Consider the following 5,761-nt stretch of genomic DNA (forward strand, 5'->3'; position numbering starts at 1 on the left):
AACATTTCATCCAACGGCCACAGAATACACATTCTTTTCCCCAGCACATGGATCATTCTCAAGGACAAGACGATATGTTAGGTCTCAAAACATTAAAAAAAAAAAAAAACCTGAAATAATATCTTGGATCTTGTCAGACCACAGTGGCATAAAACTAGAAATTAGTAACAAGAGGAATTTTGGAAACTATACAAATACATGAAAACTGAATAGGGGAAGCTCGAGCTGTTGTGGGGTCCGCGCGGGAGTCGGGGTGGCAGAGCCATGGTCAGGCAACTGAGTGAGGGGGCCATTGCGACCATCATGCAGCAGGGGGATACATCCATAAAGCCCATCCTCCAAGTCATCAACATCCCTCCCATTACTATGGGGAATAGTCCTCCATGTTATCGACTGCTTGTGAGTGATGGATTGAACCCTCTATCCTCTTTCATGTTGGCAACACAGTTGAACCCGCTTGTGGAGCAAGAACAACTGTCCAGCAACTGTGTTTGCCAGATTAACTGATTTATCGTGAACACTTTGAAAGACGGAAGGAGAGTAGTTATTTTGATGGAATTAGAAGTTTTGAAGTCCGCTGAAGCAGTTGGAGTAAAGATTGGCAATCCAGTGCCCTATAATGAAGGACACGGGCAGCCACAAGCAGCTCCTCCAGTGTCAGCAGGCAGCCCAGCGGCAAGCAGCAAGCCCCAGCACTAGCACGGAAGCTCCGGAGCGGGTTCCACTGTTTCTAAGGCTTATGGTGCTTCAAAGACATTTGGAAAAGCTGGAGGTCCCAGCCTGTCAAACACTTCTGGGGGAACACAGTCCAAAGTGGTGCCCATTGCCAGCCTCACTCCTTACCAGTTCAAGTGGACTATTTGTGCTCATGTTACCAACAAAAGTCAGATCTGTACCTGGAGCAATTCCCGAGGGGAAGGGAAGCGTTTCTCTCTGGAACTGGTTGATGAAAGTGGTGAAATCAGAGCTACAGCTTTCAACGAGCAACGAGCAAGTGGACAAGTTCTTTCCCCTTATTGAAGTGAACAAGGTGTATTATTTCCCAAAAGGCACCCTGAAGATTGCTAACAAACAGTTCACAGCTGTTAAAAATGACTTCGAGATGACCTTCAATAACGAGACTTCCGTCATGCCCTGTGAAGACGGCCATCATTTACCTACGGTTCAGTTTGATCTCACGGGGATTGATGACCTGGAGAACAAGATGAAAGACTCACTTGTAGAAATCATGGGGATCTGCAAGAGCTACGAAGATGCCACTAAAATCACAGTGAGGTCTAACAACAGAGAGGTTGCGAAGAGGAATATCTACTTAATGGACACATCCGGGAAGGTGGTGACTGCTACGCTGTGGGGGGAAGATGCTGATAAATTTGATGGTTCTAGGCAGCCCGTATTGGCTATCAAAGGAGCCAGAGTCTCTGATTTCGGTGGACGGAGCCTCTCCGTGCTGTCTTCAAGCACTATCATTGCGAATCCTGACATCCCGGAGGCCTATAAGCTTCGTGGTTGGTTTGACGCAGAAGGACAAGCCTTAGACGGTGTTTCCATCTCTGATCTAAAGAGCGGCAGTGTTGGAGGGGGCAACACCAACTGGAAAACCTTGTACGAGGTCAAATTCGAGAACCTGGGCCAAGGCAACAAGCCGGACTACTTCAGTTCTGTGGCCACAGTGGTGTATCCTCGCAAAGAGAACTGCATGTACCAAGCCTGCCCGACTCAGGACTGCAATAAGAAAGTGATTGATCAACAGAACGGATTGTACCGCTGTGAGAAGTGCGACACCGAATTTCCCAATTTCAAGTACCACATGATCCTGTCAGTAAATATTGCAGATTTTCAAGAGAATCAGTGGGTGACTTGTTTCCAGGAGTCTGCTGAAGCTATCCTTGGACAAAATGCTGCTTATCTTGGGGATTTAAAAGATAAGAATGAACAGGCATTTGAAGAAGTTTTCCAGAATGCCAACTTCCGATCTTTCATATTCAGAGTCAGGGTCAAAGTAGAGACCTACAACGAAGAGTCTCGAATTAAGGCCACTGTGATGGACGTGAAGTCGGTGGACTACAGAGAGTACAGCCGAAGGCTGGTCCTGAGCATCAGGAGAAGCGCGTCGATGTGAGGAGAGCAGTGCCGATTGGGCAGAAGTTTGCAAATAAAGAGCCAGAATAGAATCGATTTCCTCCCACCTCTGTGTGACGATCCCATGTTGGCTACTCAGCACAGAGGCTCTCTATGCTGGACTAAGCAATTTCCTCTCTTGTGTACATCTCAGAACCCATCAGTAGGCAAAGGAAAATATGTGCGGGTGGCTGTGGTGTAGACCGTGTCAGGCCTAGGGAGTCAGCCAGTGGTTAGTGTAAGACCAGTCACTCCCTCTGCCTTCAGGCTTTTGTAAATTTCATTATCATCAAGCAGGAATTATGTCATAAGTCACTGACCCTAACTGCAGACCATGAAGTAAATTATGTAACAAGGTTTTTCCTGCTCCAGCAGTGACCCCCCAACCTCACAACTTGGGTTCTTCTCAGCAGGGAGAGCTGAGAAGCGTTTGTGGGCACCTGGGTATTTTAGTAACTGTGTCTTCCTAGAATTCAAAGGCTCTTTCTTTCTAGAGGTGCTACATAGTTGTTAATGCTTGGAATGGCAATAGGGTAGAATTATTAATCAAAGGCATCTCTTTTATATCTGAAGAGTATCCTTCCTACAGGGTTTAATAGACTGAGTCAGATGGGTCTGATATTAATCAAAATTGTCTCTTCTGAGGACTGCTGATAAGCATTAACTTGCTGTCCCCTAGGGAAATCCAAGCGACTACAAAGCGTTTCTTTAGTTTTCATTTCAATTAATGTTGCATTTCGCTTGGTGAATGCATACTTTTTCTACCTGTACATATTCCTGGCATTCGTATATTTTGTTTTTTTGACTAAAGCTACGTTACATGGAAAGGATTTTGAAGCCTTTTGTTTCCCTTGCTTTGTTTTAATAAACAGTAAATACTTTGCTTGTGAAAAAAAAAAAGGAAACTGAATAATCTGATCCTGAATGAATAATGGGTCAATGAAGAAGCTAAGAAGGAAATTTAAAAATCTGTTGAAACAAATGACGATGGAAACACAACATACCAAAACCGATGGGATACAGCAAAAGCAGTACTCAGAAAGAGGTTTATAGCCATAAGTGCCTACAACAAAACAGGTAAAAACTTCAAATAAACAATCTAATGATGCATCTTAAAGAGCTGCAAAGAAAGAGCAAACCAAATCAAAAATTAGAAGAAAAGAAATAATGAAGATCCCAGCAGAAATAAATGAAATTGAAATGAAAAAAACCACACAAAAGATCAATAACACAAAAAGTTGTTTTTAATAAGTTAACCCAAATTTACAAACCATTAGCCAAGCTAAGAAAAAAAGAGAGAAACCCAAATAAATAAAATCCGAAATGAAAAAGGATTTGGGAGGCTGAGGCAGGTGGATCACTTGAGGCCGGGACCTCAAGACCAACCTGGCCAATATGGCAAACTGCATCTCTACTAAAAATAAAAATAATTAACCAGGTATGGTGGTAGGCACCTGTAATCCCACCTACTAGGGTGGCTGAGGCAGGAGAATTGCTTGAACCCTGGAGGTGGAGGTTCTAGTGAGCTGAGACTCTGCTATTACACTCCAGCATGAGGACAAAAGGAGACTCTGTCTAGAGGAAAAAAAAAAAAAGAAAGAAAAGAAAAAAGAAAAAAATGAAAAGGAAATGAAAAACAAGATGTTACAAAACTGATGCTGCAAAAATTCAAAAGATCATAACTGGCTCCTATGAGAAACTCCATACCTATAAATTGGAAAATCTAGAAAAAATGGACTAATTCCTAGCTACCTACAACCTCTCAAGACTGAACCAGGAAGAAATCCATAACCTGAACAGACCAATAACAAGCAACAAGATCAAAGCCATAATAAAAGTCTTCCAGTAAAGAAACGCCTGGACCTGATGGCTTCACTACTGAATTCTACCCAACGTTTAAAGAAGGAATAATACCAATCCTACTCAAACAACTTTGAAAAACAGAAGAGGAGGGAATACTTCTAAACTCATTCTATGAGGCCAGTATTACCCTGATACCAAAACCAGACAAAGACACATCAAAAAAAGAAAACTATAGGGCAAAACCGCTGATGAATATTGATGCAGAAATCCTCAACACAATACTAACAAACCAAATTCAACAATACGTTAGAAAGAATCATCATCATGACCAAGTGAGATTTATCCCTGGGATGGAAGGATGGTTTAACATATGCAAATTAATGTATGTGATAAATCGTATCAATGGAATGATAAAAACCATATAATCATTTCAATTGATGCTGAAAAGCATTTAATAAATCTCAGTGTGTCATCATGATACAAACGCTCAAAACACCAGGGAAAGAAGGAACATACTTCATTGTAATAAAAGTCATATACCACAGATCCACAGCTAGTATTGAAGTGCCTCATTGTCTGGGGTAACACCCAGAGTTCTTGGACTCACAGCCAAGGAAATCAAGGACATGGGCACACCAAGAGTGAGGTGTAGAGCAGAAAGTTAATAGGAGAAACAAAGAGAACAGCTTTCTACTGCAGAGAGGGGTCCCAGAAAAAAACAGTTGCCATCCTGCAATGAAATACAGGGGTTTTTATAGATGAGCTAGTGGGGAGGCTGTATCTGACCAACCACATAGGGTACAAACAACCGGTTAGGACCAGGTGTACCATCTGCATAGGGTGTGAATCTCTGGCAGCCCCCACCCTAATCTTTTATTATGCAGGCGGGTCCTCAGCCTGGGCTACTCCATGTTGCTCATTTCCTTCTTACCATGCATGTGCTAAAAAAGGGGAGGTGGAAAGCCCATGGTGAACATGCCTGGCCCCACGTGGCCTTTTCTCTCTGTGCAGCTGTTGGCATCCCACTATGAAAGCTTCCAGCTTTCTATCTATCTATGATAGAAAATCAATGTACCAACATTTTATCTCCATGTACCATCTCAAACACAGGATTTAAACGTTCAAAAAAGATTCAATTCTCAGGACTATTAAAAGATCCAGAAACAAATTTAACAAAAACGTGCAAGGATTCTTTGCAGAAAACTGAAAAACTTTAATAAAAGAATGTTATCAGTCAAATATCCAGCATAACAATAACATTCTTCGTTTCAGTCTTCATTTTTCTTGGTGTACACCTATGGTTGCGCATCACCTGTAACATAAATATAAAATTAGGACCCGTTATCAGATTTTTATTCATATGACACTAGCGGTATACAACTACCGTGTTGATGAACTAATATCAGAACCCTGAGGGTGACCCTTCAGCCTACAACCAGATAGCCTCTGAATAAACTCTGAAGGTAGACTTCCAGGCATATTAACAATATTTTTAATTCATGCCACTTTTTCTAGTAGAATAAGAAAACAAAGAGACTGTTCAACTTCAGAATGAATTCAATCAAGTGAATCTATTTGTATGTATAAGTGGAAAGCAAAAAAAAAAGAAAAAAAAAAGCATATACATTCAATGAAAATTCAACGAAACAAAATCCAAAGGGAAAAAGATATTTTTAAAGTATCATTTAAACATTTTGATATGAAATAACACTCTGAACACAGAATATATTTAGAACTCCCTAAGTGAAGGAAATAGAAAAGTCAGTATTACATTTGTTTTGTGTCTCTTGTGAAAAAGTGTAAAAACGTTACTTTGGACTAGTTTAGCCATTATGCA

General features: G+C 41.2%; 1 pseudogene across 1 annotated transcript; it reads left to right on the forward strand.

Annotated features, from left to right (window-relative positions):
• Positions 1-218: 218 nt before the first annotated feature.
• On the forward strand, positions 219-3,012 carry LOC105548112 (annotated as a pseudogene). The gene has a single exon (XR_001007344.1). The product of XR_001007344.1 is annotated as a replication protein A 70 kDa DNA-binding subunit pseudogene (transcript).
• Positions 3,013-5,761: the final 2,749 nt, after the last annotated feature.

The sequence above is a fragment of the Mandrillus leucophaeus genome, unplaced genomic scaffold (genome assembly GCF_000951045.1).
Source record: "Mandrillus leucophaeus isolate KB7577 unplaced genomic scaffold, Mleu.le_1.0 Scaffold400, whole genome shotgun sequence".
Lineage (NCBI taxonomy): Eukaryota > Metazoa > Chordata > Mammalia > Primates > Cercopithecidae > Mandrillus > Mandrillus leucophaeus.